This window comes from Somniosus microcephalus, chromosome 14 (genome assembly GCF_052327205.1).
Source record: "Somniosus microcephalus isolate GS21.2 chromosome 14, FLI_Smic_1.0, whole genome shotgun sequence".
NCBI lineage: Eukaryota > Metazoa > Chordata > Chondrichthyes > Squaliformes > Somniosidae > Somniosus > Somniosus microcephalus.
In genome coordinates this window covers 10,623,035-10,650,619 of record NC_141000.1, presented here as the reverse complement: position 1 = coordinate 10,650,619, position 27,585 = coordinate 10,623,035, and the positions used below count along the sequence as shown (strand labels likewise).

Here is a 27,585-nt window from a genome sequence, read left to right as displayed (position 1 = left end):
GTTTGCTCTGTGACTTGTCTGGTAGACATGTGGCTCTCATTATAACGCTCCTCAGCCTCCGTACTTGGTCTCCTCAAGGCTGTCATGAGCCATGTCTTCAGTGGATAGCCCTTGTCTCCAAGCAGCCAGCTGGTAAGTGTTTTTGGTGTTGCAAAGAGCTGAGGGAGGGTGGACTGGCGCAGGACAAAAGAGTCATGACAGCTGCTAGGGAATTTGGCACACATGCATGATGATCTTTTTATGGTTGCAGATGAGCTGCACATTGAGGGAGTGGAAGCCCTTGTGGTTCACAAACACTCCTGGGTGATGATGGGGAGCCCTGATGGCCACATGTGTGCAATCGATGATGCCCTGCACCCGTGGGAAGCCAGCCAGAGTGGCAAAGCTGAGCACTGGCTTCATCAGTGGCAAAGTTGATATAATTGGCTGACTTTTCAAACATGGCATCGGTGACCTGTGCGATGCATCTGTGGGCGGCCGACTGCGAGATCCTGCAAATGTCTGCTGCAGATCCCTGGAAGGAGCCTGAGGCGAAGAAGTTGAGGGCACTGGTGACTTTGACAGCCACTGGTAAGGAGTGTCCACCAGGTCCGCTGCAAATGTCTGCGATGACCTGGTGCGATAGCCTGAGCCTCCTTTGGCACTATTGCTCAGTTACGTTGAAGAAGCTCATCCTCTGCCTCTATACCCTGTGTTGGGGGTATTGCCTCTGGCACGGTGCAGCCCTGCGCTGATGCCCCCTGTCCTGAGGAGCATCAGGTGGTTGAGAAGGCTGCTGTTGTTGCTGCTGGTATTGTGGCTCATCCTTCTCAGGAGAAGGTGAGACAGTATAAGCAGCACCCATGCTGATGTAATAGACGGCAGGTCAAGTAGAGATCAGAGAAGCAGTCTGTCAGATTGTAATAGTAAGTAGCAAGGAGGTGAGATTTGCTTCCGAAGTTGCAGGAAAGACTTGCAAGCTCTAGACACCCAAATCTGTGCTCAAAATCCGTGCTTCAGAAAGAATTCTGAAGGACAGGATAAATCTTTATTTAAAAAGACACGGATTAATCAAGGATAGTCAGCACGGATTTGTTAAGGGAAGGTTGTGTCTGACAAACTTGTGGTCATCCAGTGAAATCCAAAAGGTCTGCTTAAAACCACCATTAAGGGTCTCACTACAAGGATTTAATGAGCTGAATTAGGTCGCCCGCCTCTGCTGTTTGGGTCCGTGGTGCGCTGGAAAACATGCCCGAGTTAAAGGTGCGAGGAGACGGGATGACGGCGGGTTACCGACGGCTCCCATTTTCTGCAACTTTTTCTGCTGACCCACCTCCGAACCCACACGTACGGCATCTGGGAAAATTCTGGCCGGATTGCTTTGCCAACCTCCTTGCAGATGGATCCTTCACTACCTGTCGGGTTAGACACCGCCAACTTAGTATAGTGCTGTTTGAGGGACCTCAAGCATGCTTTCATGGGTTTGTTGAAGAGCACTGGACTTGTCAGTCATTGACAACCCTTTTGATCTCAATACAGGGTGAATGTCACCTCTCATCATTGGGAGGGAGGGAGGGAGGGGGAGACTACATAGGTCAGACTTTGTTGCAAGATCAGTATCCCAAACCATACTTGCATACAGAGCAGCAGTGATACCCGCCCTGCTGTATGCCTCAGAGACATGGACCATGTACAGCAGGCACCTCAAAGCACTGGAGAGGTACCACCAACGCTGCCTCCGCAAGATCCTGCAAATCCATTGGCAGGATAGGCGCACCAATGTCAGTGTTCTTGCTCAGGCCAACATCCCCAGCATCGAAGCTCTGACCGCGCTCGATTAGCTCCGATGGACGGGTCACATCGTCCACATGCCCGATACGAGACTCCCAAAACAAGCGCTCTACGCGGAGCTCCGACACGGCAAGAGAGCCCCAGGTGGGCAGAGGAAATGCTTCAAGGACACCCTCATAGCCTCCTTGAAAAAGTGTAACATCCCCACCGACACCTGGGAATCCCTGGCCCAAGATCGCACAAAGTGGAGGAGAAGCATCCGGGAAGGCGCCGAAAACCTCGAGTCTCTTCGCCGGGAGCAAGCGGAAGCCAAGCGCAGGCAGTGCAAGGAGCGCACGTCAACCCAAGCACCCCACCCACCCGCCCCTTCAACCACTGTCTGCCCCACCTGTGACAGAGACTGTAGGTCCCGCATTGGACTCATCAGTCACCTGAGAACTCATTTTTAGCGTGGAAGCAAGTCATCCTCGGTTCCGAGGGACTGCCTAAGAAGAGAAGAAACTTGCATAAAAAGCCCATGTTCATTTTGTACAATCAAGGGGTAAAATGACCCTTTATTTAAAAAAAAAATCTAATTACTGCATAAACCGGAATGGCCCCTAGGGAGCAACATTATAATTTAATTATCGTTTGAGTTTTATTCAGCAAACTGAAGTGTTAGTGTTGTAGCTGTGGTGCCCCGGTGTTAATGTTCTTTGTTTCCGTTCGGTGACACTGGGGCAACTCGGTGCCACCCCCTCGATGCAGCAAAATAAACCTCGAGTGGAGCAGTCTTGTCCTCACTGACACAGCCCAAGAAATAATGCATGTAGCGTTTTTTTTTCAGGGTTATACCTTTTATTTAGTAGTACTTGTTACAATACATCAACTTCATAATAAATCCATTACATTCATTAACCACAATAAGGCCAACCTTAACAAAAATCGGCTTTAAGATTAACAGTACAAATAGAATAATACATTTTTTCAGACAAATACAATGTGCATGTAGCGTTTTAGGGGAGGGAGTTAGACCCCCAAGTTAACCCTCCCCACCTCCCTCCCTCCAACTGAGCTCAGCAGCTCCGGCCTTAAGTGCTGGGGGGACTGCAGCAGCTCGGAGCCTGAGCCTCTCTCTCTCGGCAGCTTCGCTTCTGCTTCCGTCTGAGACCCAATTCCAGGAAACCCAGGCAGCGGCGGAGGCTCTGGGGCTGCTGGAAGTGAGCGCTTGGTTAGGTTGGATTGTCCAGCCTGGAGTCCTGCTTGGTGCTGGAGTCATTCGCTTCTGGTTCGGTTCGGCTTGGTGCTGGAGTCATTCGCTTCTGGTTCGGTTCGGCTCGGCGCTGGTCTGATACCCGGAGTAGCAGATGTAACACAGCGGCCCCAGCACCGAGAGAGAGAGGAGCCACCAGCCAGAGTGTTAGCCTGGTCCGCGGTGGGACGCTATTTGGACCTTTCTACCCCCAACCAACCAGCTCAGGTTCACCACTATTTTATTTCCCTGTGTTGTGTGTGTGAAAAAGACAATATGTTGCTGTGTTTCCCAGGAGAGTTAACACTGTATCATTTCGAGGTGGTTGTGTTTTTTTTGGGGGGGAGGGGGAGTTGAATTGATGTTTAGGTATCTCGAGTGTTTTTTTAAAAACATGTTTTAATAGTTGATGGAAGGACTGGAGAAAGTGGGCCAGCCGCATCTCTAGGCTGGGGAGAAGGTTAATTTGCTGCCGCAGACAGTGTCAGCACCCAGACGGTCGCCTGAGCAAAGCCTGGGCTTTAACCCAGCCGGTGCTTCCTTTCACCTGATGGAGGTTTGTCTGCCATTTGGTTGAGTTTGACGGATACTTGTTGCTGGGTTTAGATGGCACTCTCCGTGCTTGCTGGGACACACAGGAGGCCAGCGGATTTCAAAAACATGTCATTTGCTTTCAGTAGCAGGATTGTTGCTTTGTTAAAACGTAGGTGAGAATTTAACTTCCTGCCTGGGGGGGTGAACCGTGGCTGGCTCAAGGACGTCTTTTTCGGTGGCATTTTACTCACCCAAGCGTCAGCTGTGGCCGCCCTGGTGGTCGCACTCTCACCACCTTGAAATCCTGAAGGTTGTGGGTTGAAGTCCTGAAGGTTGTGCCCATATTCAGGCTGACACCTCAGTGCAGGATTGAGGGAGTGCTGTGCTGTTCAACGGAGGTGGGTGGGTGTAAGAGACCCCACGGCATTATTTTGAAGATCAGGGGACTCCTCCAGGAGAAGAGGAAGGAAGGGGGGTAACTTTATTTTTAGGTATATATTTGATTTCCTTTATTGTGTACAGACACCATGTACATATGGTTTGCAAATACATTGATATATTAAACTGAGTCATTTGTACAGCTGTGTACAATTATTGAGAGAGCTGTGTGTTCCAACCTAAGTTCCTCTGCTTCTCCGCCTCCTTCTCCTATTAAGTACATTTTTTGATGATTCCTCTTCTGTGCCTTGGGATGCTTTGCTACGTTCAAGGTGCTATATTAATGCAAGATTCTGTTGTAATTAGAAGGCAATTAAATGACTAACAGACACCCTGGACAGACAATGAGCAGAGGGGCTGTGGTCATGGAGTTTGTGTCGGGGAGCACTTGTGGTATTGGTACTAGTAGTTGGATAGGTATTCTCTCTTTCTCTTTCTCTTTTTCTCTTTCTCTTTCTCTTTCTCTCTGCCTCTGCTCTTGTTCCAGATTGGGTCGACTGGTTCTGGGTAAGTGCCCCTGGAGGAAATGGGCCTCAGGGAAATTTCTGGTCGTGGCCAGCAGGAAAGGAGCCGAGAGAACTTGGCACATACCTAGTTCCTGACTTGGTCTTTGTACTAATGGACAAATAGCCTAATTTTGAGTGCTTTTCTCTTACCCTAGTTTTGGCCTGGGAGCCGGCAGCTTTCGGGCACCTTGGACAAGTAAAAATGCTTTGCTTATGAACCCAAAAGATGAATGCTGGCCAACTATTTTATTTTGTGGAACATCATAACCAGGTCTTCTCCTGATGTGTCTGGATGCATGAAAACGCTGGAAATACTCAGCAGGCCAGGCAGCATCCGTGGAGAGAGAAACAGAGTTGACGTTTCAGGGCAAAGACCTTTCGTCAGAACTGGAAAAAAGGCAGAAATCCGGAAATTGCTGTCGGAGGTACCCCGCTCTGTCACAGGCTGCACCCCGACAGACCTGGCACTAAAATCAATGTAAGGGGTGTGCAGTTGCGGTAATTACCCACTAAACATGCCAGAAAAAGTTAGGGCTGATGCATTCTGGCACAGTTCCCTGTAATTTTTTTTGGGGGGGTCACGCGCCACCCCTTTAACGGGCTGCGCAGCCCATTCAAAATTCCGTGCCTGTGCGTTTTTTTTTCCCAATTTAAAAGCCGGCTCGCTGGCTGCGCGGGACCCCCGGGGCGCTGCGTGGCCGCACAGCTTAAAGGGAACATTGTTCAGGAGTACGTGAATTTTTAACGGCGTGATAAATGATAATTACTGCCAAACGACATCTCTGGCCCTGAAAATTAAATTTTACAAGTAGGGAGTCTCATTCCATCAGAACTTAATTAGTGTTGGAGATTTAAAAATAATTAAAAAAAAAAAAAAAAAACTCTCTCTCCCTCTCCCTCTCCCATCTTTCTTTCCCAATCTTTACTTAGCTTTCTGTACATGATTTAAATCTAATTTATACTTCCTGGTTTAGACTCTGCGAAGCTCTGTGACGATTCTTTAATTTGATTGGTTGAAGAGCCTCGCTGCTTTTTGACCTGCTCAGATGCCTGTTGAGGGTGCCGCACTGGATCAGACGCTTGACGAGAACAAGTCTCTGCCCAAAAGCCCGCGAAAACTCCGCAGGCAGCGTACTTAACGACGAGCGCCGTTCCTTCCCCGCCGACCGCAAAATCCAGGCCCACAGGTTTTCATCTAAAGTGCATGAGCGTATCCTAAGGGTCGCGAGGTCATGGTGAAATTCTGATTTTTTTTATCATGATGGCCTGTCATAAGGCACAGAACAGAAATGTTTGTGCTAAGGCTGGTTAATTCCATAAGGCTACTGGGGAGCAACTTCTGTGGTACGCACTACCCTAAAGTGACTGGCTCAAATTGTCTGCCTGCATCCCCCGCAACCCCCCCGCCCCCAAAGCGAGAGATTCACCAAGTGTGTGCCCCCTGAATGTTGCTGGGGAGATCAATCTCTGCTTGGGAGTGCAGTAGTAGATGTAAAATATAGTGGAGTTATTTGCACCTGGTTCCACACACACAATTACATAGACTCTGCAGCACAGAAACAGGCCATTCGGCCCAACTGGTCTATGCTGGTGTTTATGCTCCACACGAGCCTCCTCCCACCCTACTTCCTCTAACCCTATCAGCATTTCCTTCTATTCCTTTCTCCCTCATGTACTTATGCAGCTTCCCCTTAAATGCATCTATACTATTCGCCTCAACCACTTGTGGTAGTGAGTTCCACATTCTCAACACTCTGGGTAAAGGAAGTTTCATCTGAATTCCTTGGATTTATTAGTGATGTTCTTAAATTTATAACCCCCAGTTTTGGACTCTCCCACACAAGTGGAAACACTTTCTCTACGTCTACCCTATCAAACACGTTCATAATTTTAAAAGAGCTCTATTCGGTCACCCTCGGCCTTCTCTTTCTGGAGCCCGGCCTGTTCAATCTTTCCTCTCTCTAGTGCCTCTATATCCTTTTTGTAATATGGAGACCAGGACAACGCTTATCATTTGTTATCTGGAGTGAGCTGCTCCATTTAACCGGAGAGAATGTTTTAACTTGTGTAGGTACACTGATGCTCTTGAAAAATCTTGCAATTGTCCATCTTGCGCAGCTTGGTCAGGATAATCGTGTCAGGACTAGAAAAGCCAGAAATGCCTTGAACTGCGAGAGAAAAAGTAAGGACTGGAAGGAAGGGAATACCATGGTATCTAAAGATAAACTTTCAAATTGATGCCGGGCTAAATTAAGACTTCCCAGAGGACACTATTGTGGAATACACAAAGCTGCAAAAGTTTGGAAGGTGTCGTTCGATCCTCCCCTGAGCCAATTCAAAGTCTGATATAGAGCCTGCAACATTCTTCATGCAGGTTAAGTATGTTGAGCGTTAAGCCCTTGAATCATAGAATCTTACAGCACAGAAGGAGGCTATTCGGCCCGTCGTGCCTGTACTGGCTCTTTGAAACAGCTGTCCGATTTAGTCCCATACCCAGCTTTTTCACCTATAACCCTGAAAATTAATCTTCTTCAAGTACATGACTAACTTGACTTTTTTTGAGGAGGTAATAAGGAGGGTCGATGAGGGAAGCGCATTTGATGTAGTCTGCATGGATTTTAGCAAGGCTTTTGACAAGGTCCCACATGGCAGACTGATCAGAAAAGTAAAAGCCCACAGGATCCATGGGGAAGTGGCAAGTTGGATCCAAAATTGGCTCAGTGGCAGGAAGCAAAGGGTAATTGTTGACGGGTGTTTTTGTGACTGGAAGGCTGTTTCCAGTGGAGTTCCACAGGGCTCATTATGATGTCCCTTGCTTTTTGTGGTATACATCAATGATTTAGACTTCAATGTAGGAGGCATAATTAAGAAGTTTGCTGACGATACAAAAATTGGCCGTGTGGTTGATAGTGAGGAAGAAAGCTGTAGACTGCAGGAAGATATCAATGGACTAGTCAGGTGGGCAGATAAGTGGCAAATGGAATTCAATCCAGAGACGTGTGAGGCAATGCATTTGGGGAGGGCTAACAAGGCAAGGGACTACACAATAAATGGTAGGACACTGAGACGTGTAGAGGAACAGAGGGACCTTGGAGTGCATGTCCATAGATCCCTGAAGGTAGCAGGCTAGGTAGATAAGGTGGTTAAGAAGGCATAAGGGATACTTTCCTTTATTAGCCGAGGTATAGAATATAACAGCAGGGAGGTTATGCTTGAACTGTATAAAACACTAGTTAGGCCTCAGCTAGAATACTGCGTACAGTTCTGGTCACCACATTACAGGAATTATGTGATTGCACTCGAGAGGGCGCAGAGGCGATTTCCAAGGATGTTGCCAGGACTGGAAAATTTTAGCTATGAGGAAAGATTGGATAGGCTGGGGTTGTTTCCTTTGGAACGGAGGAGACTTAATTGAGGTGTATAAAATTATAAGGGACCTAGACAGAGTGGATAGGAAGGATCTATTTCCCCTTAGCAGAGAGGTCAATAACCAGGGGGCAGAGATTTAAAGTAATTGGGAGAAGGATTAGAGGGGAGTTGAGGAGAACTTTTTTCACCCAGAGGGTGGCGGGGGTCTGGACCTCCCTGCCTGGAAGGGTGGTAGAGGCAGAGACCCTCCCCACATTTAAAAAGTACTTGGATGTGCACTTGAAGTGCCGTAACCTACAGGGCTACGGACCAAGAGCTGGAAAGTGGGATTAGGCTGGATGGCTCTTTTTCACCTGGCACAGACATGATGGGCCGAATGGCCTCCTTCTGTGCCGTAAATTTCTCTGATTCTCTGATGTCTAATTGCCTTTTGAAAGTTCATATGGAATCTGATTCCACCACCCTTTCAGGTAGTCATTCTAGATCCCAACAACCCTCTGTGAAGAAATGTCTCCTCCTCTCCCCTCTAGTTCTTTTGCCAATTATTTTAATCTATGACCTCTGGTTACCGACCCACTAGCCAGAGGAAATAGTTTCTCCCTGCTTGCTCTATCAAAACCCCTCATAGTTTTGAATATCGCTATAGGGTCTCCCCTTAACCTTCCCTGCTCTAAAGAGAACATTCCCAGCTTCCCCAATCTCCCCACATGACTGAAGTCCCTCATCCTGGTGTCATCCAGGTTAACCTCCTCTGTAGCCCCTCCAGTGCCTTGACATCCTTCCTAAAGTGTGGTGCCCAGAATTGTACACAATACTCCAGCCGAGGCCTAACCAGTGATTTGTAAAGGCTTGGTATGACTTGCTTATCTTTATATTCAATGCCACTATTTACAAAACCAATCCAATACGCCTTATCAACATGCCCTGCCACCTTCAAAGATTTGTGAATTGTTCTTGCACCCTCGCAAAATAACACCATTTAGATTATACTGCCTTTGCATGTTGTTTCTCTCAAGGTGCATCACTTATCCGCATTAAATTGCCTCTGCCATGTGTCTGCTCATTTCACCAGTCTGTATGTCCTCCTGAAGTCTGCTACTGTCATGCTCGCTGTTTCTATGTTGCCAAGTTTGAGACTGACCATTCTGCTCCTCCCTTGGCATTCTAACCCTTTAGCGGCACCTGTTGCAGGCTCACTCACAGCAGCAAACCTAACTGTCTCGCCCTCCATTCCTGGTGCACCTTCCCACACGGCTCACCCCTCGGATTATTAACCCCTCAAACTTCCTCGCCATCCCTCTCGTCTCTTCCATTGTGTCTCTCTTTCTGGCCCACAACTTTGTCAGTGGATCACCATCAGTGCCCTGTTCCACCAGAATGTTTGTTCAATTATGAACAAGGCCCTTGCCATCCACAACTATCAATGAATCTATTGATATTCTGGTCCTGAGAGGGAAGCTGGCTTATGGGCGGCAACTCGTTTCTATCACTAAGGTTTGCCCGCCTATCAACACATTCCACTGCTCCCTCTGCAGCCCCAGCGCCCCCCCCCCCCCCCACCCCCCCAGAGTTATCAAATTCCACCTTGGCCCTTCCACCTACCCATTTGTCCTCTCTAACTAACACTCCATCTCTAATCTCCCTCCCTCTCTTCCGTCCTTGAAAGTGTTGTCGCCTCCCAGCCGCATGCTCCAAAATGTCCTATTCAAATCCATCAGTCTGACTTCCACCCCAACACTGCCCTGAGCTCACATCTGTTGGACTGCTTTCTTGTTCTTTTTCGTTTTGTTACTTTTAACGTCAGACTACACAAACACACTCACACTCAGTTGTAGTAATGCAGGATCAGGACTTTATTGAAACCTCATCCTATCCACAACCAGTATGAGTGCGCAAGTCCTTTCATACTACACAAAACCAGTATGAGAGCTGCTGAGACACCACACTTCACAACCAGTGTGAGCACCAGCTGCTTTTGAGACACACACTATCTGATTTCAATGTGAGCTGCAAAACAGTGTTCCTTACATTTCTTTACTAAATTTAACCTTTGATCACTACATTCCATGGAGTGGGCCTTTGGCGTAGCGGTAGCATCCCCGCCGCTGGGCCAGAAGGCGTAGGGTTTCGAACCCCGCTCCAGACAGTCCCGGCAAGTGGAGTTGGAGCTCCGGCTCTAAATTCTGGGTTGACATCCAGCGGGATACTTGCGTCCGTGGGTGTGGGTGGCACCCCCCCCTCGTATGGGCTGTGGGAGCCCGTAAAACCCTCCTGTCATAGGACTAACCACCCTAATGGCTGGTACGAAGATGGTTACGGTCACGGAAGGAGTGTTAATCGCGGCCAGAAATCCTTCCACCACTTCATACAGTTCCCCAAAGGGAACAGTGTGAAGACACGTACAACGACTACATTCCATGCATACGACCAATAAATCATGGCACCTCAAAGATATATACACGGGCCAAAAAATGACAACATAAACTAAACAACCAGGTACTCAACTCTTCAAATATTACAATGCTACAATAAAACTTTCCACTCCCTACACCGAGATATCAAGTCGACACATTCAGGTATGGCTGAATGACTCTTGCACATTCTACTATTGTCTTTTCCGTGAAGACAACCTTTCTTTAAAATCCTCTTGGCCGATTTACAACCCATGCTCAGCAGAAAGCTGCTTTAACTTTTAACCCCGCATGTGCCGGTCTCTCAGACTGCGCAGAAAGAATAGCGAGGTACTCCAGTCGGGTGAACCCCTTGTTCCCACAACATCCTCGGAGTCTGTGACCACAGTGCACTATCCCTACTTGTCCTCTTCAAACTCTCCACAACATTTGTCGTAGATTCTGTACAATACATAAAGTGCATCAAATAAGAAAGATTCCAAACTATCAGTAGCTTTTGACCGTCACTGAACTATTACAGATTCGACAGAGTCCCTCTTAGCTGCCTTCTAGTGGAATAGGCAATGTCAAGTGGGGAACAGGGAACACCTTGGCTGTTGCCCAGTTATAAATTTATCTTTGAAGTTGAAGCAGGCTAATTTGAAGATCAGTGGTCAAGCAATTAAGATATAACCAGTTTCTAACATTTTAAATAGATGTAGATCCCTAGTCATCTGGTGGCCTGCTTGCTTTTGACACCTGGCCACAATAATCAGATGGTCTGTCCATTTGAGATCAATGGAAATGAAAACCGGGTGGTTTCTATAATGGGCAGACGATTCAAAAACACTCGTTTTACGCCCGGGCAGCAAGTTGAAAATCTACTCCAATGAATTTGCCTGCTAACCCCAGCCTACAAGCTCCTGCACTAACAGCTGCCAAAGCCACTATCTGAGACGGATGCAATCAAATGCTGAATACACACAACCACATCAAGCAAAACATCTTGGATCCATTACTCCCATTAAAATGTGACTAGATCAGAGTTTTGGGTATTGGCTTACCTACCCTCTTTTAAAGACGCATCTAATCCAAAACCAATCTTTAATTCGTACTACTTTATCTAAAGTCATATTTCAAAAAGTTTCCTTTGTAACACATGATGAAGCTCTGCCTCTGTCACATGACCTCCTTGACTGCCCCCTGTCCCCTGAGAAGACTATATTACAGCAATGGCTACAGTTCAAACGTACTTAATTGACCATAAAGCGCTTTGGGATGTCCTGAGGTCGTGAAAGGTGCTATATAAATGCAAGTCTTTCTTTTGACTGTTACTCACTGGTGCTACTTGTGCAGCGCTAGTCGGTGAATGGGTGAACTATCCAGAGCCATGGCATTGATTTTTAGTACACTGTATGGGGCACATGGACCCTTCCCTCATAGATTAATTCTGCCTGTAACTATAGACTGCTCCACTTTATGCTTGTTGTGGTCTTGTACAAACCTGCCTCTTCTAGCCAGCTCTGCCTAGTGACGGTAGCTGGAAACTTTGAGAGAACTCCAGCCTTCTGTTGTCTGTGTGACAGCTGTTCAGCTAGAGAAACCTCCTCACCCAATCTGAGAGGCTAGGAGTGGAGGGGAATCTGAGTTGGTCCAGAAATAAGAAAGTAAAGTTACTAAAACTGAGCATATATAAATATCTATTGAGGAAAGGAATGTTCACAATCCTATCTACTGTACTGTGTACTTTTATTACGAATGTAATACAGTAGCCTATTGTTTGTTCCTTTTCACTGCTGTAATTGTATCCCTGAACTAGGCTGGATGTTTCCTGTGAAACAAATACAACATGACTATGTTGTGTGCAAGAGCTTCTTGTGAAGTGAATTGGCCAGTTTGTCAACAGTATATATATTATGACTCTCACAGGGGAGCACATACCCAAACTGGCCGTCCGGGGGGTCGATGCTGCTGGGGCAATGTGAAACCTCTGGTGGGGGTTAGCCGTGCCTAAATTGTGTCATTCTCGCATTGTGATGCAAGCTGCTCTGAGGTTTACGATACAACCCTCTTTAAAAATCTCTGTTCTCTTTCCTCAGACTGGCTTCATGTCAGCACTTAACTAGAAATTGTAAAAAAAAAAGAGAAAAATCAATGTAACTTAATTGTCGATTTAAGGATTGGTGACCAGCATACGGATGAAATGAGTACATAAACAAAAATGTGAACATCAATACACTTCCCTTCCTGTTAGCTAATTCTCTCAAAGCATGATCATTTCCTTTTCTTTTAAGTATCAAGTTATTTTATTTTTTTAGGGCATGTTGTTCATAAGATGTTCTGTTCTCTAAACACAGGTTATTTGGAACCTGGGGTTTTAAAATGTTAGTGACCGTGTTTACTCTTTTGATGGTAATGAAATATTTATTTGATAATTAAATGACTGCTTGACAGGCAAGGTTAAAAGGATTAAGTATTGATAAGGTGGAGAAGATAAGCAGTGGGTGCAATATCCTACCGAGCAATAGGGCACACAGTGCTGAGTTCCAATGCTCTCTTTATTAGAGTTTTCTGAGGATGTAACTAGCAGGGTAGGTAAAGGGGAACCAGTGGATGTAGTACATTTGGATTTCCAAAAGGCATTCGATAAGGTGCCACATAAAAGGTTATTACACAAGATTAGGGTTCATGGGGTTGGGGGTAATATAGTAGCATGGATAGAGGATTGGTTAATGGATAGAAAACAGAGAGTAGGGATCATTTTCAGGTTGACAGGCTGTAACTAGTGGGGTGCTGCAAGGATCAGTGTTGGGGCCTCAGCTATTCACAATCTACATTAATGACCTAGATGAAGGGATCGAGTGTAATGTATCCAAGTTTGCTGATGATACAAAGCTAGGCATGACCTACCTTTCACAAATCATTTGTGTACAAAATTATGAGGGGCATAGATAGGATGGATGCTGAGGAGCTTTTTCCCTTAGTAGAGGGGTCAATAACTAGGGGGCATAGATTCAAGGTAAAGGGCGGGAGGTTTAGAGGGGATTTGAGAAAGAACTTTTTCACCCAGAGGGTGGTTGGAGTCTGGAACTCACTGCCTGAAAGGGTTGTGGAGGCAGGAACCCTCACAACATTTAAGAAGCATTTGGATGAGCACTTGAAATGCCATAGCATACAAGGCTACGGGCCAAATGCTGGAATATGGGATTAGATTAGACAGGGCTTGATGGCTGGCGCGGACACGATGGGCCAAAGGGCCTCTATCCGTGCTGTATGACTCTAAATCCACGCTGGCTCTAGTTGGCTTAATGATTGAAGTGCTTCTGTTCTGTGATGTTGATCGGGTGGGTTGCAGAAAAGGGCTCGTTGGTGTAACTGAGGATTTGGAGTTGTCAGTCAGCCCAGCAAGCATGCGGACATCTCGTTTCTGGTGGTTGTGACTTTGTAAAGAATTTGCCCCCCAAGGGTTGTTGAGCAGCGTGTTCAAAGTAGCATTATAATTGGTTTAGGTATGCAGTGGAGCAGATTTAGCCTGTCAATATTTGTGAAGTGTTTTTTGTCGCCTGATGTGGAATCTAAAACACTTTTTTTCTCTCAAAGTATTGGGTGCAATATTGGCCCGGATTTTGCTGACCGCTACCCACAGACTTTTCGCGGGCTTCTGAGCGGAAACTTGCTATCATTGGGTGCCTGATCCAGGCGATCTGTGGCGTGTGTGAGCAGGGAAAGCAACAGCGGGTCGCTTCAACCAATCAGATTGAAGAATCTTGTGCACGGTTTAAACCTAATTTAGAGACATAGTCTAAACCAGGAAGTACAAATTAGATTTAAATCGTGTACAGAAAGCAAAAGAAAGATGGGATTAAGAGAGAGATAAAAGAGACAAAGAAAAAGTTAAAAAAAAAGATTGATTTTTAATAAATCTCTCAACACTAACTCCACACGTGTAAAATTAAATTTTCAGGGCCAGAGAGGTTATTTGGCAGCAATTATGATTATCACGCCATTAAACATTTACTTACACCTGAATACACCAGGACTAACTTTTTCTGGCGTGTTTAGTGGGTAAATACAGCAACTTCACACCCTTACTACAACAACAACAACTTATATATTTATATAGCGCCTATAACACAATCACCTGTCCGAAGGCGCATCACGGGAAAAAAATTTTTAAAATTGACGTTGAGCCGTATAAAGAGATGTTGGGGCACATGACCCAAATGCTTGGTCGAAGAGGTAGGTTCTAAGGAGAGTCTTAAAGGAGGAAAGAGAGGTGGAGAGATTTAGGGAGGGAATTCCAGAGCTTGGGACCTGGACAGCTGAAGGCACGGCCGCCAATGGTGGAGCGGTTTAAAATCTGGGATGTTTAAGAGGCATGGATTTAAATGCAGTCTGTCGGTGAGGTACTGTTATAGCACAGCCTGTGGAAGAGCAGCACAACTCTGACAGCAGCTTCCGGATGTCCGTGTTTCACTGCGCATGTGCGGGCTCTGGAAGTTGCTGTGCGATTTACTCCATTATAATGGTGAGTGCTGATAAGACTCGCTGTTATTAATGCAAAATTGGGGCCATTATTTTCGGCAAGAACCCAAAATTATTGTCCAAAACCTGCTTTAGGTCAAGAAGGGTTAAAGTTATTTTGTAGAAAATATTATCTGGGTTACTCCACAATGCAGAGAATGTGGAGAGCTACATAAATCAAGGCCCCGCTACTGTAACTTGTGCTTGACTTTTACCTGTTGCCTTTTTGCTTGCCGCAGGTGTGCTCTGTCTGCCTTCAGTAAGCTGTCAATTCCCTGTTGTTGAACCAAATGCCTTATTCCACAGCAGGGTTATATATTTTGTAGCTCTAAAATATAACTTGAAAAGCGTCTGTCAATGTTGCTCTTAATCTGTCCATTAGAAGGGGCATGAGAGTGACTTATTGCACCCTGTGTTTCCCAGTGGCGCAACTCAAAAGTGACCTGCATTTGATGGTATGAGAGAGGGTTCGGTAGTGCTGGATAAATATTGCATGTAAATCACAATTTGCAGACACCCGTCTATTTGCAGTCTGCTAATAATGGCGCCCCGCCCCACTTCCTTCAAGGTGCCGAAAGGGTACGGTCTCCTGTGACATGCAGGACAGGATAGAATTTCCAGTCCTTGAAACTGGGCATGGATGGGTAAATTCCCATTCACCAGCTCTCTTAAGCAGCACAGGCTGAATGGGCAGCGGTCTGCACACGCATGGGAATTTCTGCACATTGCTAAGGAGCACTGGCCTTACAAAGCGTATCATGGCTCTCACATGACACAAAGAGTAAGAATGTCCTGGCCAGCCTTTTCACCTGTAACTAGCAGGGCCTAAACATGAACTGGGCCTCCTTGTCGAAGCACCAAGCATCACAACAAGCTTGTAAGCAAATTACAATCGATTTGACACCAGCGCAAATGCAGTTTAGTGGGAGCACAGAACCACACCCTCTGCCTTTTTTTAAACTACAAAAGGACCGTTTCTTAGAGCTTCTAGCTGCTCCTCAAAAATGCTAATGGCACTGGGTGATGCAGTGGTGCGGGACGTACTTGAGCAACGATCAAGTGTTTAACTGAGCCTGCCATAATTTCCTGGGTCTTCGGAGCTGCTCCACCGAGACCCTCACCGAAAAGGTTGATTAGTTAATTATCATAGCTCTGCCCCCTGTTCAAATCAATGGCGAGTTTAGGGTGCTGAATTAATGGCACTGTGATCATCACAGCCACTTATAGAATGGCACTGGTGGGGTCAGAATTAAAAAAAAAAAAAAAAAAAAAAAAAAAAAAATTTTTTTTTTAATTATTTGTTTTTATGGGATGTGGGCGTTGCTGGCAAGGCCAGCATTTATTGCCCATCTCTAATTGCCCTTGAGGTGGTGGTGAGCCGCATTCTTGAACCGCTGCAGTCCGTGAGGTGAAGGTACTCCCACAGTGCTGTTAGGGAGGGAGTTCCAGGATTTTGACCCAGTGACTATGAAGGAACTGTGATATACTTCTAAGTCAGGATGGTGTGTAACCTGGGGAGGAACTTGGAGGTGGTGGTGTTCCCATGCACCTGCTGCCCTTGTCCTTCTCGGTGGAAGAGGTTGCAGGTTTGGGAGGTGCTGCCGAAGAAGCCCTGGCGAGTTGCTGCAGTGCAACTTGTAGATGGTACACACTGCAGCCACGGTACGCTGGTGGTGGAGGAGGGAGTGAATGTTTAAGGTGGTGGAGGGGGTGCCAATGAAGCGAGCTGCTTTGTCCTGGATGGTGTCGAGCTTCTTGAGTGTTGTTGGAGCTGCACTCATCCAGGCAAGTGGAAAGTATTCCATCACACTCCTTACTTGTGCCTTGTAGATGGTGGAAAGGCTTTGTGGAGTCAGGAGGTGAGACACTCGCTGCAAAATACCTAGCCTCTGACCTGCTTGTGTTGCCACAGTATTTATGTGGCTGGTCCAGTTAAGTTTCTGGTCAATGGTGACACCCAGGATGTTGATGGTGGGGGATTCAGCGATGGTAATTGTTAAGTCCGTGAATGATTGAGACACGGACCAGCAGGAGTGAAAACAAACAAGTCTTTACTGGTGGAAGTCAATAGCGAAACTAACAAACAGAGGCTCTCTAGCGCCTTTTATACAGGGGTGGTCACTGCCGGTACTGCAGTCTGAGACCAGTTATTCTCTTAAAGGTACATACACAACAATTCCTCCCCTTTTAGATAAACAGTACATAACATTCATTTAACAACTAAATGATAACTAATTACAATCACAATCACGGTTGCTAGATACATTGGTTAAGTTTAAGCAATTATAAGTTCAGTCTTTGAGGAGGCTTCCTGATTCTGTCTGGATAACGCCTCTTTGGGGTATCAGGTTCTTCTGGCAATGTTGAGTCGGGATCAATGTCGTTGTTTGGTTCATCTGCTTCCAATATTACCGGTTCTGCGGTAGCTGCAATTGGAACGTCGATTTCATTGCCAGGTGTATCAGATCGTGGTGTGGAGTTGACGTTTTCCATTGACTCTAGAATCTGGTCAGCATGGCGTCTTATAATGCTCTCTACAACGTCCACGGTATACATTAGAGGTCCTTGCCGTGTACAAATCGTTCCTGGCTGCCATTTCTCAGTGCGGTAGTCCCGGGCCAAAACTGGTTGACCTATCTTAAAACTCCTGGTCGGCCTTTCATTCATATTCTGAAACTGCCTGTTCTCCACATCTCTTCGGACGTTTGGCTTAACCAAATCCAAGCGACATCGTAGTCTTCGATTGAAGAACATCATGGCAGGGTTTTGGTTGGTAACCGCATATGTCGCATTCCGGTAGGCAAACAAGAAGCTGTCCACCTTGTGTTGTAGGGGTATATCTTCATTACACATTGCCTTGATAGCCTTCTTGAATGTTTGGACAAACCTCTCGGCCAATCCATTAGTGGCTGGATGATATGGGGCAGATGTGTAATGCTTAACACCATTGTTCTTTAAGAACCTCCGGAACTCTTCAGACACAAACTGTGGTCCATTGTCAGAGCAAATCTGTTCAGGCAGCCCATTCCTGGCGAATATGGTTCGCAAAACTGTGATAGTTTTTTCCGTGGTGGTTGAGGACATTTTTATTACCTCTGGCCACTTTGTGCATCCACCGCAATTAAAAACATCGAGTCCATGAAGGGACCAGCAAAATCAATGTGCACCTGTTGCCATGGAGATGAGGGCCACTCCCATGGATGCAAAGGAGCTTGTGGTGGGGCGTTTTGGACCTTCTGGCATCCTGCACAGCTCTTGGTCACCTCTTCGATTTCTCTATCGATTCCCGGCCACCACACAAACGCTCTGGCTAAGTTCTTCATTTTTACCCCACCCAGATGACCCTCATGAAGCTCATTGAGTACTCTATCCGTCAACTTAGGTGGAATTACTACTCTGGATCCACACATCAAGGTTCCTCTGCACACTGACAGCTGTTCTCTTCTCGGCGAGAATGCTGGCAGCAGTGGTTCGCCATGTGCTGGCCATCCCTTCACCGTTAAATCATAGACCCGTGATAGTGTCGGGTCATTCCGTGTTTCCTTTTCTATGTTTGCATTCGTCACAGGGAGACATTCGACTATGGTCGAGTGGAATAACTCCATTGGATCCACTGCAAGGTCTTCTTCCACTGTCGGCAACGGTAGGCGTGACAATCCATCAGCATTTCCATGCTGTTTAGTTCCTTTGTACTCGATGTCATATTGGTGTGCCCCTAGGAAAAGGGACCATCTCTGCAGCCGTTGTGCTGTCATTATCGGTACGCCCTTCTGAGGGTTGAAAATGGAGACAAGAGGTTGATGATCGGTTAGTAGAGTAAATTTTTGACTGTGCAGATAGTGATTGAACTTCTTCACCCCCCACACTAGGCTGAGGGCCTCTCTGTCAATCTGGGCGTAGTTACGCTCGGCAGAAGTTAACGAGCGTGACGCAAAAGCTATCGGCCTCTCTAAACCATCAAGGAATTTATGTGACAGTACCGCCCCAGTGCCGTAGGGAGAAGCATCGCACGCCAGTCTGATCGGCAGTGCTGGGTTGTAGTGAGCCAATACTTCCCTTGAAGTGATTAAGTCCTTACTCTTCTGAAAAGCACGCTTACAATCATCGCTCCATTTCCATGCTACCCCCGTTCGTAGCAGGGCGTTCAGTGGGTGCAAAATTGTCAACAAATTCGGCAAAAACTTATGATAGTAATTCACCAACCCGAGGAATGACCTCGGTTGCGACACATTTTCAGGCGCTGGGGCCTTAACAACCGCTTCAATTTTGTCAGGGGACTTATGTAACCCCTCTTCATCAATCACATGGCCACAATACGATATCTGTTCCTTAAAAAATTTGCACTTGGGGCGGTTGGCTCGCAGCCCATGTTCCCGTAGTCTAGTGAGCACCTGTTCTAGGTTGTTAAGGTGTTCACTGTCATCTTCACCTGTCACAAGGATGTCGTCCAAGTAACACTGAGTCCCCGGGATCCCTTGCAGGACTTGTTCCATCGCTCTTTGCCATATCGCCGGAGCCGATGCTACTCCAAATACCAATCGATGATACTGGTAAAGACCTTTGTGAGTGTTTATTGTGAGATACTTCCTAGAGGACTCTTCAACCTCCATCTGCAAATATGCTTGTGCTAGGTCAATTTTTGTAAAACGCTTCCCACCAGACAGTGAGGCGAAGATGTCTTCTATCCTTGGAAGAGGATATTGTACTGTGTGAAGGACAGGGTTCACCGTCACCTTGAAATCCCCACAGATGTGAATCTTCCTTGGCTCTCCGGGCTTATTGCTTAACGTTTTCTTCATGACCGGAACGATGGGTGTCGCCCACTCGCTCCAGTCGACCTTAGACAACACGCCCGCCTTCTCCAGATTCTCCAGCTCTGCCTCGACGGCTGGGCGAATTGCATATGGTACCGGTCTTGCTTTGAAAAACTTGGGAACTGCATTCTCTTCTATTTTTATCGAGGCGGTTACGCCTTTAAGCGTGCCCAGTTCTTGTTGAAATACCTCTTTGGCATTAGCTAAGATTGTTGACAATTGTCCAGGAGTGACGTCTTCATCTTTTTTACCGTCCACCGTCATTGCATGAATGGAATGCCAATCTAAGTTTATCTTCCTGATCCATTCCCGTCCCAGTAAGGGTGGTCCACCATTTGGCAGTATGTACAGATACAATTTCCGAATTTTCTTGCCATTGTATTCGACAGGCACCCTTATTTTTCCTCTGGGGTATACTTTTTGCCCCGTATACGTCGTCAAGACGATGGATGTCTCTCTCAAGGGTATGTGTGACAATAGCCGCTCGTAGTCTCGTCGATTCATGACGGTTAGCGCTGATCCTGTATCCAATTCCATTTTAACTTGGGACCCTGCTATCGTGAGGGTGACCCAAATGGTTCGGTGATCCTCTTTTGCGATTACATTGTGAAGTTTGAGACAGCTTAGTCTCCTGTTTCCGGATTCGCTATCGCTCATCTGATCTTCGGAACTACTGTCCGTCATCTTTTGTACTTTCTTGTACGGTTCCTTAGTAGCCTTTTTGTTGTCGCTGGTCTTCTTCCCAGGCCTGCAAACTCGTGCAATGTGTCCAATCTTCCCGCATTGTCTGCATATTTTGTCTTTGGACCAGCAGTCCTTCTGGTCATGGTTAGTTCTGCTGCAGCGATAACATTTTTCAAATCCCTGTGTCATTTCGTGGGTGCTGTATTCCTGTGGTTTTTGTTGAATTTCTGCAGCTCCCCTGGCTGCTGCTTCATACGATACTGCCACGCTGAAAGCCTTATCTAACGTCAGCTCTTTTTCTGAGAGTAACTTCTTCAGTGTTCCTTCACTCAGGAGTCCACAGACAAATTTGTCCCGTAGGGTATCTGCCAGTCCTGCTCCGAACTGGCAGTGCTTTGATAGCTTGCGTAGTTCCGTAAGATACTCCGCATTGCTCTCATCTTTGTGCTGAGTTCTCCTGTGGAATTTAAATCTTTCTGCTATCAACAGCGGTGCAGGGTTTAAGTGTTCCTGTAGGACAGCAACAATTTCATTAAAACTCTTCACCTTCGGTTTGGCTGGAGTAATCAGGTCCCGCAATAGGCCGTACATTCTAGCGCCCATTAAGTTTAGCAATATCGATGCCTTTTTCCCCTCCGCTATTTCGTTTGCCTCGAAATATACCTCGACTCTTTCCACATACGTGGTCCAGTCCTCTAATGTATTATCAAAAGCAGTGATACAGCCAGTCTTCGGCATCTTACAAATCTAAAATGGCGCCTCCCGCGCTTTGCCACCTTCCCCGCTGTTGTTAGCGCTGCTTTCCACGGTTTCTTGCGCGTTTAAATATTGATTCTTTTTCTTTTATTATTTTCCCGTCGTGGAGCGGACCCTCTGGGACACTTCCCTCCCTCTTCTTAGGTCCGAACACTGCCCGGCTTCGAAGCACCGGCCGCGCCCTGTGTGCTCCACCCTCTCTCTCCTTTTTTGCTTCCCGACTCACTGCCCGGCCCCGTTGAAAAGCCACCCGATCGAGCTTCAGCCCGCCGCAGCCCAGGAAGGATCAGAGCACTACCTGCCACCAGCCCGATTAGCTGGGAAACCACAGACCGAGGAACCCAGCCTGGCTCTCGACAGTCTCTCCTGCAAGTTTTCAAACCGATGATTGACGGTCGACGCCCGTTTCCCGAGTTTCTTTGGACTCTCTTTTTTCTTTCTTCTGGCTCCGACCTTCAACAACGTCGTCTGAGGTGCTGCCGAGTTGCAGGTAAGTTCGTTTCTTATTCGTTGCCAGTGTTAAGTCCGTGAATGATTGAGACACTGACCAGCAGGAGTGAAAACAAACAAGTCTTTACTGGTGGAAGTCAATAGCGAAACTAACAAACAGAGGCTCTCTGGCGCCTTTTATACAGGGGTGGTCACTGCCGGTACTGCAGTCTGAGACCAGTTATTCTCTTAAAGGTACATACACAACAGTAATGCTGTTGAATGTCAAGGGGCCGTGGTTAGACTCTCGCTTGTTGGAGATAGTCATTGCCTGGCACTTCTGTGGCGCCAATGTTACCTGCCACTTATCAGCCCAAGCCTGAACGTCGTCCAGGCCTTGTTGCATGCGGGCATGGACTGCTTCATTATCTGTGGAGTTGTGAATGGCGCTGAACACTGAAGTCATCAGCAAACATCCCCATTTCTGATCTTATGTTGGAGGGAAGGTCATTGATGAAGCAGCTGAAGATGGTTGGGCCTAGGACACTGCCTTGAGGAACTCCTGCAGTGATGTCCTGAGGCTGTGATGATTAACCTTCAACCACCACAACCATCTTCCTTTGTGCTAGGTATCTGGGCATCAGTGAGCAGGTTATTACTGAGTAAGTGCCGCTTGATAGCACTGTCGATGACACCTTCCATTACTTTGCTGATGATTGAGAGTAGACTGATGGGGTGGTAATTGGCTGGGTTGGATTTGTCCTGCTTTTTGTGGACAGGACATACCTGGGTAGTTTTCCACATTGTGACACAGATGCCAGTGTTGTATTGGAACAGCTTGGCTAGTGGCGCGGCTAGTTCTGGAGCACAAGTCTTCAGCACGATAGCCGAGATGTTGTCAGGTCCCATAGCCTTTGCTGTATCCAGTGCGCTCAGCCGTTTCTTGATATCACGTGGAGTGAATCGAATTGGCTGAAGAATGGCTTCTGTGATGGTGGGGACCTCGGGAGTAGGCCGATATGGATCATCCACTCGGCACTTCTGGCTGAAGATGGTTGCAAACCCTTCAGTCTTATCTTTTGCACTCACGTGCTGGGCTCCACCATCATTGAGGATGTGGATATTCATGGAGCCTCCTCCTCCCATTAGTTGTTTAATGTTCCATCGCCATTCACGACTGGATGTGGCAGGACTGCAGAGATTTGATCTGATCCGTTGATTGTGGGATCGCTTAGCCCTGTCTATAGCATGCTGCTTCTGTTTTTTAGCATGCATGTAGTCCTGTGTTGCAGCTTCCCCAGGTTGGCACCTCATTTTTAGGTATACGTGGTACTACTCTGGCATGTTCTTCTACACTCGTTATTAAACCAGGGTTGGTCCCCTGGCTTGATGGTAATGGTAGAGTGAAGGATATGCCAGGCCATGAGGTTACAGATTGTGGTGGAATTCAATTCTGCTGCTGCTGATGGCCCACAGCGCCTCATGGATGCCCAGTTTTGAGCTGCTAGATCTGTTCTGAATCTATCCCATTTAGCACGGTGGTAGTGCCACACAACACGACGGAGGGTGTCCTCAGTGTGAAGACGAGACTTCGTCTCCACAATGACTGTCCGGTGGTCACTGCTACCAATACTGTCATGGACAGATGCATCTGCGACAGGTAGATTGGTGAGGACAAGGTCAAGTAGGTTTTTCCTTTGTGTTGGTTCTCTCACCACCTGTCGCAGGCTCAGACTGGCAGCTATGTCCTTCAGGACTCAGTCAGTAGTGGTGCTACTGAGCCACACTTGATGGACTTTGACGTTCCCCCACCCAGAGTACATTCTGTGCCCTTGCTACCCACAGTGCTTCTTCCAAGTGGTGATCAACATGGAGGAGTACTGATTGATCAGCTGAAGGAGGGTGCTAGGTGGTAATCAGCAGGAAGTTTCCTTGCCCGTGCTTGACCTGAAGCCATGAGACTTCATGGGGTCCGGAGTCAATGTTGAGGACTCCCAGGGCCACTCCTTCCCGACTGTATACCACTGTGCCACCACCCCAGGTGGGTCTGTCCTGCCGGTGGGACAGGACATACCCAGGGATGGTGATGGAGGAGTTCGGGACATTGGCCGAGAGGTATGCTTCTATGAGTATGACTATGTTAGGCTGCTGCTTGACTAGTCTGTGGGACAGCCCTCCCAATTTTGGGATAAGTCCCCAGATGTTGGTGAGGAGAACTTTGCAGGGTCGACTGGGTTGGGTGTGCCGTTGCCATGTCTGTAGCCGGTGGTGAGGTCGATGCCGGGTGATCTGTCTCGTTTCATTCTTATTAATGTGTTTCGTAGCGGTTTGTTACAACTGAATGGCTTGCTGGGCCATTTCAGAGGGCAGTTAAGAGTCAACCATATTGCTGTGGGTCTGGAGCCACATATAGGCCAGACTGGGTAAGGACAGTAGATTTCCTTCCCTAAAGGACATTAGTGAACCAGATAGGTTTTTACGACAATCCGATAGTTTCATGGTCACTATTACTGATACTAGCTTTTTATTCCAGATTTATTTAATTAACTGAATTTAAATTCCCCAGCTGCCGTGGTGGGAATCTGCAAAGTATTCAGTCGCTCAGCAGGTTGCCTTAGAGTAACATCTTTATTGACTTATTCTAGGAACTTGAAAATCTGAAAACTCAGAGATTTGGGACGTTCTGTGGTCACGAGAGGTGCCAGTGTATAAATGCAGCTCCTTAAGTTCTTTCCTATTTCTGCCTTTCCTGTGGTAGCTTGCAGGGAGCTGATAACGGGCAGAGTGGGGTACTTCTGTGCACCGCTTAGCTGGGTCCCTGGGCCTGTTCAAAAGTCTAGGGTCAGGGTCATTTATATGATTTTGGGGCCGGCGGGGGCGGTGGTGGTGGAGTGGGGAGAGCAGGAGACGCCTACACTTTTATTTGGTGTAACTGGGATGGCCACCTTTAGAGCGGGGCTGGGGTGCGGGGGAGAGAACTGCAGCTCCTCGCTGTAGCATAAGTGGGGCCAGTGTGGCGGCAGAGCGAGGTTTTCAAAAGTCTAATTTTAAATTTGCTGTTTCCTGATCAATCATAGGGAAACCAGCCTTCAAAAGAAAAACGGGCCCTGTTTCTACTGAGATCGATAGGTCGTTACATTTACGAAAGGTTTTGATAGAATCGAAAGAGAGAGTGTGTGTTTCCACTGTGGGGAAGAGCAAAACTAGAGGTCATCAATATAAGATAATCACCAAGAAATTCAATAGGGAATTCAGGAAAACTTCTTTACCCAGAGAGTGGTGAGAATGTGGAACTTACTATCACAGGGAGTGGTTGAAGTGAAAAGCATAGATGCATTTGAGGGGAAGCTAGATGATCATATGAGGGAGAAGGGAATAGAGGGTTATGCTAATAGAGTTAGATGAGGAAGAATGAGAGGAGGCTCGAGTGGAGCATAAACTCTGGCCTGGACTAGTTGGGCTGTATCTGTACTGTGTACTCTGTAATTCTATGTATTCATGGCCTTGACAGAAACTTGGCTGACGGGTGATGACACCTACCCCCTTAATGAAGCCTCCCCGCCTGGCTATACCTTCCACCGCTCGCATCACCCCGACTGTCACGGTGATAGAAACATAGAAGGTAGGAGCAGGAGTAGGCCATTCAGCCCCTCGAGCCTGCTCCGCCATTTAATGAGATCATGGCTGATCGGCCAAATTCAGTACCCTGTCCCTGCTTTCTCCCCATATCCCTTGATCCCTTTAGCCTTAAGAAATATATCGAACTCTTTCTTGAATATATTTAATGAATTGGCCTCAACTGCCTTCTGTGGTAGAGAATTCCACAGGTTCACCACTCTCTGGGTGAAGAAATTCCTCCTCATTTCAGTCCTAAATGGCTTACCCCTTATCCTTAGACTGTGACCCCTGGTTCTGGACTCGCCCGCCATCGGGAACATCCTTCCTGCATCTAGTCTGTCTAGTCCTGTTAGAATTTTATAAGTTTCAATGAGATCCCCTCTCATTCTTCTAAACTCCAGCGAATATAAGCCCAATCGACCCAATCTCTCCTCATACGTCATTCCTGCCATCCCAGGTATCGGTCTGGTGAATCTTCGCTGCACTCCCTCCATGGCAAGAACATCCTTCCTCAGATAAGGCGACCAAAACTGCACACAGTGATGGTGTGGCCCTTATCACCAAATCACACCTGGCCTGTCCTCTTAATGCTCTGCCACCTTCTTTGAGTATATCACCTTGTTCCACCCCCTCCCACCTCCTTTTAAAATCCTCGTTCTCTACCGCCCACCCAAATACCATGCCAAGTTTCTCACCGAGGTATCTTCACTGTTGTCCTCCCTCAACCTCTGCACCAAGCGACTTCTCGTCCTTGGTGATTTCAGCCTCCATCTCAACTCCTCATGCTGTCCAGTACCCTCCTTTAACTCCCCCTCAATATAAACTCCCCAACCCATATTCACGGCCCCCCCCCCCCCCCCTCGAACTTGCCATCTCACATGGTCTCTACTTACATTGTGTCAATCACAGATAAGACCATCTCTGATCACTTCCTTGTATCCCTCTCCCCCCTTGTATTCCCCCTCCCAACCCCACTTCCTTCCGTGCCTGCCTCTGGAGAATAAACTCCCTTAAGTCACTTACAGCGGCACTTTCAAGTTCCCAACTGTCTAGCCTTTGGACCTTCATTCACCACAACATTTCTGCAGCTACCGTTCTTCTCATCAGACCCTCACATCCACCTTTGATCCCCATTAAAACCATTACTCTCTCACACCCTGGCCATTCCCCCTGGTACGGCCCTCATCTCCGCTCCCTTAAGTCCAAGGGATGCAGATTTGGAACACTAATGACAGACAACTGATTTAGCCATTCATTGCCGGATCTGGCTGGGCCACAGAAAGCACCATCGGGTCCTGCTCTCCTCGGCCCAAACTGCTCACTGTTCCAGGATCATCCTGAATTGCAAAGATAACTCCCGGCTTCTCCGCTACGAGCTATCTTCTTAAACCCCTCTCTCCTGCCTCCTCCACCCTCGCCTCCAACAACAAATGCGAGGAGCACGTGGACTTCCTTGTCTCTAAGATTGAGACCATCCGTTCAGCTGCCTCTGCTGCTTTCCTCCCTTTCCCTAGCCCACTGGGCCAAACTTTCCCTATGGTTCCTCCCTGCCCTATCTCTGAACTCGCATCTTTCTCTCGTATCTCCCCTCATGCCTGCCCTGAGCTCATCTTTTCCATGAGACCCACCTCCTGCTCCCCCAACCTTAGTCCCACCAAACTACTGACCACCCAACTTCCCTTCCTGGCCCCTATGTTGGCTGATATTAACAGTTCCCTCTCCTTGGGTATTTCCCCCTCCCCATCAAATCTGCTGTTATCATCCTCCTCCTCCTCCCTAAAACCCACCTTGATCCCTCTGCCCTTGCAAATTATCGCTCCATCTCCAACCTCCCCCCTCCCAAGTGCTTGAACGTGTTGTCGCCTCCCAAATCCGTGCCCATCTTGTCCACAACTCCATGTTTGAGCCCCTCCAATCAAGTTTCCACCCCTGCCAGGGCCCTGCAACGGCCCTTATCAAAGTCACAAATGACATCCACACAAGTGACTGTTAAACTATCCCTCCTCGTCCTTCTCGATCTGTCTCTAGCCTTTGACACGGCTGGCAATGCCAACCTCCTCCACCGCTGCTTCACTGTCATCCAGCTGGGTGGGACTCCCCTTGCTTAGTTCCATTATTATCTATTCAGTCCTAGCCAGAGAATTGCCTGCAGTGGTTTCTCTTCCTGCTCCCGCACCGTTGTCTATGGAGATCCCTGAGGATCTATCCTTGGCCCTCCTCCTATTTCTCATTGATGTGCTGCCCCTCAGTGACATCATCTGAAAACACGTCAGTTTCCACATATACACTGACGACCCCCAGCTCTACCTCCCCCGACCCCTCCACTGCCTCTGATTTGTCACGCAGCTTGCCCAACATCCAGTATTGGATGAGCAGAAATTTCTCCAACTAAATATTGGAAAGACCGAAGCCATCGTCCATTCCAACGCTTTCCTGGTTGGCCTTCCGTCTTCTGCACCCTCTGTAAACTTGAGCTCACCCAAAACTCTGTTGCCTGTATCCTAACTCGCACCAAGTCCCGT

At 47.4% G+C, this 27,585-nt stretch overlaps 1 protein-coding gene across 2 annotated transcripts in view; it reads left to right on the top strand.

Moving 5' to 3' along the window:
- The first annotated feature begins 2,788 nt into the window (after positions 1-2,788).
- Positions 2,789-27,585, top strand: part of b4galt4 (UDP-Gal:betaGlcNAc beta 1,4- galactosyltransferase, polypeptide 4) — a 57,953-nt gene continuing 33,156 nt past the window's right edge. The window contains exon 1 of one of the 2 annotated variants that reach the window (XM_086006232.1): positions 2,789-3,229. The gene's annotated coding sequence lies outside the window, so the exon portion shown is untranslated. Of the gene's footprint in view, positions 3,230-4,652; positions 4,958-27,585 lie in introns of those variants that run through there. The other variant, XM_086006233.1, reaches the window with a different exon arrangement.